Below are 11,756 nucleotides of genomic sequence, written 5' to 3'. Positions count from 1 at the left end.
TGGCAAGCAAATCTTGCCTTGTCCATGTACTATCCACCACACCAGCCTCTGCTTCCTGCTCAGCTTGGCATTTTCATCCCTAAATTTACATTATGTGATGAGTAAGTATAGAAAAACCTCCTCCATCATGCATTTAAAATTATTTATCTTAAATTATTAAGTGTGCAGTCAGTTACTGAATTCCTGTAGCTGGTTGGAGCTGTGTGGGAAGATGTAATCTGGCACTTCATTCACATTTTGTCGTTTGGTCATGTCCAATTTTCAAATCTCAACATTGCTGGTATCTTAGACAATCATCTGGGTACAGATAGGACAAAATCGTGTCTTTGCCTCTGTTTGAATCAGTCTGCTGTGTTACATAAAATTGCATCCCAGGCTGGAAGTAGCAGTGGGTACAGAATGACAAATTACATCTTCATCTGCCTGTGCTAATCACCTTCTAGTCAAGTTAATCTGCATTGTGTAGCTCTGGCTAGCAGAATGCATGTCCTAAGAGAATGCTGAAGTCAGGACTTCCAGGCAAAATAAAGGAACATTAATTACTTAGAATTGCTTAAAGCTGGAAGTGTGCCTCTAATGGAAGTACTAATTACTCAAAATTTGACAGTGTAAGAAGTTCCCTTTAATTTGGCTCATCCTTGCTATGGGTTGTGTATCTATTTGGTTCTCCACTGTCTGCCCACAATTTTAATTTGTTATCACCGTTGTAAAATTACTGGGTAAATGGATTCTGTTTGTATTGGGAAAGGGCATCTTGTAGTTGTTGAATGTGTGGTTTATTTCCTTATTTCCTCTTACTGGAGAACTGCTCTGCTGTGTTTCTCTTGATTTTAAAGCAAAGTGACTATTGACTCCTCTCCCATTATTTCAAATAGCTCAGAAATGCACATCTTTGGTTTGAACTTGGGGGTTTTGGTTTTGTTTTGTGCGTTTTTCTAAACCTTGCCACCAAGTAAGGCAGAATAACAAACGTTAAAATCTGCTCCCATTTCTGCAAATCAGTGTCAGAAACAACAATCATAAAAGAGATTTAAGTTGCAAAGTCAAGCAGTCAGAAAATTAGAAAGCATAAGAATGGAAATTGTCCGTGTAATTTAAATTTTAGTCCTTCATGCGTATGTGCTGTGATGCAACTTCTTAATTATGTCATCAGGGCTGTGTTTTCCTTTGTGTGCAACTGATAAGTCATTTATTCAGTGTTTTCCTTGCAGTTCTGCTGCTCTTCTCATTTTCAAAATGTAGATCTACAAAGCAGTCCCAAAGCCAGAGAAGTAACTTTGCAGTTGGGCTTTGATCCTACACAGAAATAAGTAGTAACTTTCCTATCCCTTTGGTGTAGGAACCAGTCATAGATGTTTCATCAAAAATGTTCCCTTTAAAACATGTTTTAATGTTCTGATTCATTTACAGTCAAAATAGCAAATTGATGTTACTTAATTTAAATCCAGTTTTGTTGACATAAAACTTTCCAGTGGCTTCTTCTGGTTTGGCCTTTGGTTTCCTTTTATGTCTCCCTTTCTGTACAGCTGAATGAGCTTGTTATTTCTGTCTCTGCAAATAGGAATATTAGTTGTTTACAGTGATTCCAGTCATACAAGGACACAATTAAATGTCCTTGCCTGTGTAGGACGAGCTCATTTTCTCAGTGATTTATAATTATGTTCTATTTTAAATTCTTTGTAAGAACCTACATAGTCAACAACTTAATGTGGTTTAAAATAATTATTTTTTTTAAGTATGGGTTTTTTTCCCCTGCAAGGAGCAGGGAATAGCAAACTAAATAAAACTAATTAGTAAATGGTGGGGGAAGGGCAAAGCAAAACAGTGGTTTATCTTTCTTTGTCAAAACAAAGCTGAATAAGAAGCTTGTGCTACTGAGAAACTTTAACTGGTGTCACAGACGTAGAGGGAGGCCCCTCTGGGTACAAACAGAAGAACACTCATACAGTTGCTCTTATTGATTTCTTTTGCCTTACATGCAGAAAATTTTTGGCATTCCCCAACAAAACCCACAAAAACACCTACGTCAACAAGTCAAATAGGTTTCAAAATCAAATACTTAAAGGTCAAGAAATGCCACATGTATATAAATGGCCAGAAGAATTAAAATTCTACCTCTCTGTGCCTCCAGCCTTGAGACTGAATGAAGGGGGATTGTGTTAGAGGCAAACAAGCAAAAACCCTGAAATTATGTGAGCATATAGTTATAATTACCAGTTACCCTTCTGTTCACTGGAAGGTGGAGTTACATTCCCTATTAGCTTTAGTTATTCTGATTTTTTAATGAGTATTTGCTGCTAATTGAAATACCACATCTGTGACAACTTACATCTATTCTCCTCATGGTCCCATGTGTATTTTATAAAATTGTAAGCCATGGGACACAGGATCCTTCGCTCTTACTTGCTTACAAAGAGCCAGACCAGCCATGGCACTGTGAAAATCATCATTTGCTGTTGAGCTCCTTTGGACCCAAAGGATGTTGGCACTGCTGTTTCCCTGGATTGGTCTGGAGGTACAACAGGCTTTGGCAGCGTCCTTTGCATGAGCCAGGCTTGCTTAAGCTCCATGAAGTTGCCCAGATCTGGCCCGGTGATGCTGCTGATGGAATTTGCCAGGCGAGCAGTGACGTGAGTCCGTGGAGCGCCGGGAGCTGGGAGGCTGCGGGATCCCAGCTGCTCAGGATGCTCAGCCCATGGCTCAGTGCTCTCCATGGCCTTTGCTGCCTCTTCTCACTCTTGTGCTGCGGGGAGTTGCCACCATTTTATTTGTCTGCTTTCCATGGGCTTAATTGGACTAAACAAGATGTTTTAAAGCTATCTGGAGAAATTGAAAACTACAGCTACAGCGATGGTGTTTCTCTGGTAGCATAGATCCGTGGAAACAGACTTCATGGGTTTCACATAGACAGGACCCTTTATGAGAAGCAGAAGCTCTTGCAGGATCCTGGAAGGACTGATCAGCATCCTGACTTACCTTGTTCAACAGGACTGGTATTTCTGTGAGCTGTCACAAATAAATGCTCACAGATAGGCACAAGGACAGGCAGCCAGGAAACCATGTATGGGCATCGACTGCCAGAGGGCAGGGATGACAGCAAGGAATGTAACCTCCTGAAGTTCCTTGGTTAAGGCAGCACGCCACCTGGCACAAATCCTGGCTGCCATAAGGTTAAAAATAACAAATAGCATCTCTATTACATAAGGAAGTCTTTTGTCCTTGTTTAATGGGGCACTATGATACGCCACAAAGAATAAATATGGAGCTTCTCTGAAGTCTTACTTGTGGTTAGTGCTTAGGGCCAAGGCAGCTGAAAATACCAGGGCTGATTGCAAGCAGGGTCCTGTGTATGAACTGCTGGCATTAAACAGGCAAAATCTGGATGAAATTCCAGTGTCTAAGCGTGCTCAGCAGCAGCCTCAGCCCAGTTCACTGCACTGGTGACATCTCAGTGCCAGGAAGGACTTAGGGTCCCATTTTGTGATGATGCCGTGACTACAGCATAAATAGAGAGGATTTGTGTGTTCAGAGCAGCCTCAGAACCCTCTGGAGGGCTGCAGTCCATGGGCCACCTTCTGGGCTTCTTGCAGTAAAATGGAGCAGCTGTGGAAGTTACTGTGGATGATGTTCAAACTCAGGCCAGCAGTGCCATCGTTGTCACCCACCTGACCTGCCTGCAGCTCCCTGCCAGTCCCATGAAGGAAGTGCCTGCTTTGGTTTCAGTTAAAGAATGAACCTGAAGCGATGGTAAAGCTCAGGTTTTCCTTTGCATCCCATGAGACGCTGTCTGTGATTATCCTGCAGCCTGTGTCCAAGGTTCTCCTGTTTCAGTGGCAGCTTGCAGGACTGTCAAAGGCTATGCTTACTTCCAGTTTGACTGCACAGCTTTGCCTGAACCATCCTTTCTTTGGCTGTGATCCCTCTCAGGTCAGTACAGCTGTTACTTGTAACCCTTACCAAAAATTTTTGGCAGCTTTCAGTGCCTGCTGGAAGCAGGAGCATTCATCAGCAGATGTTGCTCACACTTCCCTTTTAGGTCCCCAGCTGTACCCATACCACCTCCATGACCCCAGCTGTGCTTCCACTTTCTGTCTTTGTGTGAAAAGTTCCCTGGGGACATGTCCCACCAAACAAATTCAGACCTTGCATCTGGACATGCTTTTGTTTGGAAGAGATGAGGCCACTCTGAACCTCATCCCAGACTGTGTGTCCTGTAAAAATTGAGTGAGATGGTAGAAATTATTTAAGCACTTGAAAAGTGTCTGAGATGACTGAAAAGAAACTTTCAAACAGATGGTTGTCAGTGCCTTGGTAAGGCCTGTGAGGCTCTGCCTCTTGTTTGGGGAATGGCACGTGTGTTGGTGCTTTCCAGCATCCAGTCTGTGTGTGTGCCTCCTCTGGCTCCTGGGTGCAGGTGCCAGGCAGGATCATGGAGGGTCACTGTCACTCTCTAGGCTGTCCTTTCCTGTAAACAAACTCTCACTGGCCGAATTACAGGGTTGCTCATCAGCCCCTCAGCAGTGGGAAGCGTGAGCACGGTGAAGGAACAGTGGCATGGAGATGCTGCTCTTAGAAATTACTAATTCCTTGCAGAGGACACACACCTCAGTCAGAACTCAGACCACTGCCAGATATTTTTATGATTGAAAAGAAGAAAACACTTTAGATAGTTTGAATTTCCAGTGCTTTTAACATGCTGTTTTAATCTCAGAGATGGACATTCTGCAGTGGGCAGATGGTTGCATTATGAATATTGCACCAGCATCCTTCTTGCCTTCCTGTGCAAGCTCCTGAGCAGATTATCATTTACTTTACCTGATAGATGGAAAAGTTCAGCTGGCTAAATTAGCAACGATGAGGAGGAAGACAGCTTATCAAAGTTAGGAGATGCATAAACTTAAAATAGGACAGGTATTGCTGTCTGGATTCTGAGTCTGATAAAACTCATTCAAAAATTACCCCCTGTGCAGCATTGTGCACTTTATTGTGTTACTTTTCTTTTGAGCAGCCAGGTCTGCCAACTGTAGAGCACAGAATGTGGAAGGAAAACTACAGTGAACTTGACAATTATTTCCAGAGATTGGTTCAGTCCTAGAAAATACTCATTGGCTCACTAAAAAAACCAGGGGTTTGCCTGTTGTTTGCTAAATCCATTTTTTATTATTGCAGCTGTCTTTGGACAAAGGGAGGGGGGAAAAGTGACCGCAGAGAGCTCAGGAGTACATCTCTGACATTGTTTAATGAGAAAACAGTGACTCTTGTTGAATCACCCCACTAACACAGAGCAGACAGAGCGTCTCAGTTCGGTTTTGTTTGGCTTTTGTTTTGAGGGGTCTCAGCAGAAGCTGAAAGGGTGGCAGGTGAGCCTGGCTTTGTGCTCTTCCCCACATGGGTGCTGCAGGTGGTTGCTGCTCCAGGGGAATGAGGGGAATGTGACCAGTGCTGTCCTTCTGCAAACAGCACGTCCTCACTTTCCTGCCCTGCTGGTGCCAGTGCTCCCTCCCCCTCCTTGCTAATGGAACGGGATTGCAGCCGGCAGAACGGATCAATCCTTTAAAAACCTTTATCTGCATCGTTGCTGTGGCCGTGGGTCCTGTCTCCCTTATAAAATTGCTTTAATGGTCAAAATAAACTTTTGACCCACTCTGCAGCTGAAGGCACTGGTGGTTTGGATTGTGCACAGGAACAATCCAGAGGGTGCTGGGTGGGCTCTGTCACTGGTCCTGGAAAAGGGCACCTGAGTGCAGGTAATGGGGAACAGAAACTTCACATGTTTTAGACAGGAAGCCAATTTCACTAACGTGGAACTGTGTGTAGCAACAGCAGCCCACGTGCCTTGGAGTGGGGTAACAGAAGTTGCTGATACTTGTATTTTGAAATTTGTTTTGTTTTGTTTTGAGAACTGAAAGGTATTTCCAGTTCAGCCAGTTACAGGAAGGTAATTGTTGATCCCATAAAACTTTTTACCACTGAGATTTGAAAATGACAAAATACCACGTACTGCTACTGCAGCCCCACGGATTAAAATGTGCTGTAGCATTTCAGAGTGATTTTTTTTAACATGTGGAAATAATCAAATAATTGTCTCAGAGGAAAGCAGACAGATGTCCCAGCTGGCTTATCTAGAAAACCCTGCCATTTCTCTCAGACATGACCTTTACCTAGGTCATCCTGCCTTTCTTGCAACTCAGCTAGATCATTCTGATGGGCACCAGCTTGACATAGCCTTGAAATGGGTTCAAAATCCGGCCCAAGCTGTTTTGTGGATAGAAGAAAGTAAAAAGCTTGTAGTCCCTTTCTGATTGTCAGGATGCTCAGGCTGTAATTCAAGTCATTAGGCTTAGTACATAAAGCCCTTCGTAATCCAAGTCTTAAGAACCCGAAAGGTCGCTTGTGGTCCAATAATCCTGAATAGTAAATGTGATGAGCTAGCAGTGACTGTCCTGATCCTAAAGCATCTCTCAAAATAAATGCTGGTCTCTGCCCCAAAAGCATATGCCCCTTATTTCGAGATGAGCCAAGAGGCTGTGCAAGGAATAAGCAGCTTGACTGCTGAACAGTGTTGGGCAACACTGATTTGTTTGAAATGATTTCATTAACTGGACTGAAGGAATAGACAAGAGGATGCTGAAGGTTTTAAAGACACACCCTCCTCTGTCTGCAGTGGTCCACTGGAGAGATCTCTGCTCATCACCAAGATCCCTCAAATCCTCCCCAAAATCTGCCACTGCAGCTGCTCACGTGAATGAAATGAGCAAAGGTTGCTTATGATAGGAATGGCTCCTGCCCTGGTCTGAGAGTGGTGTCAGAGGTCGTTCATGTTCACACGAGGGATGGGGACAGTGGGAGTGGAACATCTGGCCAGAGGTGCCACAGCTGGCATTAAGCAGGCAGAGAAGATCTGGCAGATCCCAGGTAGCCATTTCCCAGCTGTAACCACTTTGCAGGGATCCAAAAGGCAGTGGCTTCATGGAACAGCCCAGAAAGGGGGTTGGTGCCTGGCAGTGCAGGATGGCAGCATTGAAGGAGCCCCAGGGTGGTTCTGTGGGAGGAAAGGACAAATGGACTGATGTGGAGGATGCAGGACTGATGGGATAATTCACAGGGTCAATTAAACATGAGCATTTAAGGAGCTCAGTCCTTTACCCACCTCCTTGACACCTCCTCAGGAAGGTGCCAGAGAGGTAAAGAAATGGAGGACTGGGAACACTGAACCACTTATGGGACCACTTGTAGGGTCTCCTCTTGGTGCCTGACACTCCTTTTCGTCCCTGATTTTGTGCTGAGGGCAGTTAGAGGTCAGCTGGGAGTAGGGCTGCATGACTTTGTTTTTCCTCTTAAATGTCTCCTTGCCTTTCAATTTGTTCAGTATTTGAACTGATTTTCATCTTTATATTGTATTTATTTAATGGTGCTCTGGATATGGTTATTTTTGTGCCCTGAAGGGCCTACTTTTCCATTCCATTTTAATATATAACTTCTATTAACATCAAAGCTTGCTGCATGCATAAAGGGGCACTGAATGGCTAAACTGTACTTAAATACCTGTGACCTCTTGGCTCTTATGTATGGAATGATTATTAATGCTTCGTCCTTGCCGTGTTTCATCAGAAGATGCTGCCACACAAGGCAGAGCTGGGGAGGTCTGATGATCCCTTTATTACAGATGGGTAAAACAGAGGAAAAGAGATTAAAAGATTTGCCAGGAACACGGAGCAATCAGTGGCTGTGCTGAAAATAGAAACCAGGCTCCTGGTTTCCATTCCCCAAATCTGGCCTCTAGACAACACGACTATATTAAAAATGTAAATGCAAACATAGACAATCTTTCCTTTTTCAAACCTTCCCTGCAAATGTTTTGTGTCCTTTTGACTCTGTTTCGCAGAATAACCTGGTAGCACTTGGATCAAAGAGCCAGGAACCAGCTGGGCTGTGCTCACAGGATACTGCAAAGGCGACTGGACTGGACCACCGAAACCTCAGAGTGACCAAAGAGCTCATGGCAGAAGGTGGGAGGAGACTCGTGTCTATTTTGAGACAGGAAAGTATTCAGTAGCTGTAGGCTACTGTTCAAAATACTTTGATTACTGTATTTAAGGAAGCCAAAAGTGATAGTGTTGTAACAGCCAGTCCCCTCAGCCTGTGTATTCTAGAGAATATTCTCTCTTGTAATGCACCGCAGATCCAAAGCTGGCAGCAGAAGGACATGCAGGCATTTTAACTGTTTGCTATTAAGTCTGCAGATGATGGGTAAATCAAACACAACTGAGGTTTGAAATGCACAACCAGAAGGGAAGAGTGAATTGTGTCTCACTGAGGAATGGCACAGCTGCAGGGCCTCCTGCTCTCCAAGCCAGAGATGCTGGCAGTGCCATTGCTGGGCTCATTCCTTTGGGCTTGGCCCAGCTTTATTTCTGTTCCCATATTCTTCCTCCATGCTGTAAACAGACTTGATGATCAAAAAAATAAAAATAGCATATGGATGCAACCCAACCAAACAGCCAGAGTAAACTTCATGGGAGAAACTGGATTTAGAAATGCACCCCTGAGTCATGCCAAAGAGTCCACGTTAAAGGCTTTTTTAAGAAGCAATTAGGAAGCAGTCTCCTTTTAAAGACACTTCCCAGGGCTTATTACAGGGACTGAACATGCAAATTAGGGCTAAATTCTGCCCATCTCCCTCACGTGCATGTCTTTGTGTGAGCAGCATTTCAGATGTGGCTGCACTAGTTCAGATCCCTGTGGAGCCAGGGACAGCCGTGTGTGGCTCACTGCTGTGTCCAGAGAAACTTTAAATCCAGAGGGAATGTGGACACATCATCACTGGAACACCTGAAAGGGAAAGTGAATGTTATTGGAGCCGCTGCAGCCTGTCCCGAATTCCTGCTGTTGTTAATGGCAAGCTTAATGTAAACTATGGGAAAACTCAGCTGAAATCAACGGGATGAGAGTTGGCCTTGCTGAAGTTGATGCATCTTCCCACATCCCAGAGTTCAGCTCCTTCTAAATCCCTTTCCACTCAACATAAGCCCAAAATAAGTGAGATGAGATGAAACGCAAATCAAGATGGCAAGCTGAGGACATCCCCTCTCTCTGGAGTTAGAAACTGCCTGGATCTGAGGAGTTGTGGGTCCAAGTGGTTGCTCATCTGCCCAGAGAGTGGGGCCGTGGTGAGGAGGTGGGAGTGTCTCCTTGAGGTTCACAGGCCTGGGGTAACAGTTCAGCTCACCTGTACAGGTGGGCTTAACCTTGAATATTTCAGTGTCTGGGAAAGCCTGTTCAGAAAAGATCTTTTGTATCATCTTCATGTTCATCATTGATATCGTAGCAAGAAAAAACCAGTTTTCATTAGCAAAACTGTTGCCTTTTGCCATTTCTGCTGGCTTAGGAGAGCAAAGTCTCACTGCTGAAGACTGAATGTGATGCAGTTTTCAATGTTCAGCCCAGCAGCTTGTGAAATACATCCACATTTTGTGAGGTTAATAACACTGTAGTGTGCACCGATGCTGAATTTTTTACTGGTTCAGGCCATATGTCTCTAACCTAATTAGACTTTTACTGGCTAATGGTTTATGGAGCAAACCTCTAAGGATTTTGTGTCTGGTTCCTGAAGAATCACTCAAGAGGGAATGCAGCTGCCTGGTGCTGTGCTCCTGCTTTGAAATGGGCAAGTGCCTCATTCACTCACTGCAGGCTGATGCCTGTCTGTGCTGTTAACCCAGGCAGATAATACTGATACATTTTAACTTGAAATTAGTGATTAGCTTAAATATTAATCTGTAACCTCCAAAGGAGCACTGTGCCCCTTTGGCTGGTGATGCCGTGCAGTGATCCATTAGCATTTCTGAGCCCCACAATTTGGAAATCCCTGAAATGCTTCCAGGGCAGTCAGGGTCTGTTTAAAGCAGCTCTCAGATGGAGATGAGCTCGTTTCTCAGTATTGCCACTGCTGAGACCACAGGTATGGAACCGCAGGCTGGATTTTGCAACTGCAAGTCACATTTCAAGTTCTTCATGGGTGATAAAATACCCAAATTGTGATAGATTGTGTAATTTATTATCTGCTGGGGGCATGTCTACTCTGTTGCCCCTTTTGATGCACCTGTTAGTGGTGACTGTGGTTCTGATCATGTTCCTGTCACTGTCTCATGTGGCCTTTGAACCAATCTTTTTTCTTTTCCATCTGGATTTTTCTTCTCTAAACCAGGGATAATGGCATCTCTTTAGCTGGAGTGCTCTTCACATTCAAGTGCTGCTGCTGGAGCAGAGCTGCCCTCCCTGAAATGTGTCACAGACCCCACGCAGTGAGAAAGAGGATGGGGCTTTTTAAAGACAATCTACACAGGACTGTAGAAGCTGGTATCACACTTAACACCATTAAAACACTTTAACCTTCCTCTGACAAATGCCTGACCTGCAGCTCTGAACAGAAAACCCAAAACCTCTCAAACCCAGTAAGAGCTGGTTCCCCCGAGCTCTGTTCTGAGACCCGAGTTCACAATAGGCAGCTCCAGCCTGGAAGGCAAAGCTTGCACATGGATTAATGGCTTAAAGGAGCCTGCTGGGTTCAGGGTCAGCAGCATTTTGGCTGTGGGAGGCTCAGAGGAGTTTGAAGGTAAGTTTGGGGGTGTGGGTTTGGGCCAGAGCTTGCTCAAGGCTGTTCTGGCTCAGCTGTGCCAGCGGTCGCGGCTGTCGGCACGTGTTAATTAGCTGAGGAGAAGGGTCTGGGGCAGCTTGTGCCGCCTCAAAGGGCCCTTCAGGGGAACATCTAAAACACAGCTTGCAAGAAAAATAAATGAAGGAGGGCTCAGTTTTTTCCTGTGGCCACCTGCGAGCTGTGGCCGTGAGCAGAGAGTGCTGCTGAGGCCACCCACGCCGGGGGGCTGCGGCTGCTTCCCGGCTGCCGTGTCCAGCAGGATCCCACCAGTGTCCCTGGCACAGCCCCCAGCACCCCTGGGCTTGCTGTGAGGCCTGTGTGGAGGCAGCAGTGGGGAGGGAAAGCCTCCTTGCAGAGAGAGGGAATGGCATCTTCTGGGATGCAACCTGACAAACCCAGGCTGGGACCTGGCCTCGTCCTCTTGGCTCCAGTTTGGAGTGCAGGAGCACGGGGCTGTGCAGGTGGGAGGCGTTGCCTGCTCGTGATTTCGGGTTTCCTTGGGAAGAACTGCCAGTCTTGGGCTCTGTCCATGCCCCCAACCCCACCTGCTCCTGGCTGGCTCCAAGGGCAGGTGCAGGGAGGGAGACCTCAGTTTTTGCTCTCTGATCCTCTTTGTCCAAGAGTGTCTGATTTGCATGGGCTCAACCTCCAAATAGTTCTACCCAACCCAAGCAATAACTTTCCCAACTGCAACCCTGTGGGTGGTTCAGTCCCAGAGCTCCCTGCCTTTTCTTCTGGGCTTCCCTTTCTGTGATGTCTCTTGTGACTTGTGACATGACCCTGCCCTGACAGGGGAAGTTTTGGGTTTTTTTGAGAGATCATTTACTCCTAGATAAACATTAATTTTCATTTTAATTTTTAACCTATGCCTCTGAGGTGACAATGCTTTTGTAGACCATCTAAGAACCTGTTATCTTTGCCCAGCTTTGCCTCTTTCGTTTGCTTCACCCAGCAGGTAATGAGTAACCTGTCCTCCTGCTGGGCAGGCTGAGGGCTGGCAGAGGTGATCTGATTGCTTCCTTCTCCATTCTCTTTGGGAATCACAAACACATTTTTAGTGTCAGAGTGACATCTCTTTGCCTCTTGCTTTTGGTAATTC

The sequence above is a fragment of the Corvus kubaryi genome, unplaced genomic scaffold, assembly GCF_017639235.1.
Source record: "Corvus kubaryi isolate FWS band 111438036 unplaced genomic scaffold, C.kubaryi_AGA036_p1.0 37387, whole genome shotgun sequence".
Classification (NCBI taxonomy): Eukaryota; Metazoa; Chordata; class Aves; order Passeriformes; family Corvidae; genus Corvus; species Corvus kubaryi.
This window is presented reverse-complemented; position numbering follows the sequence as displayed.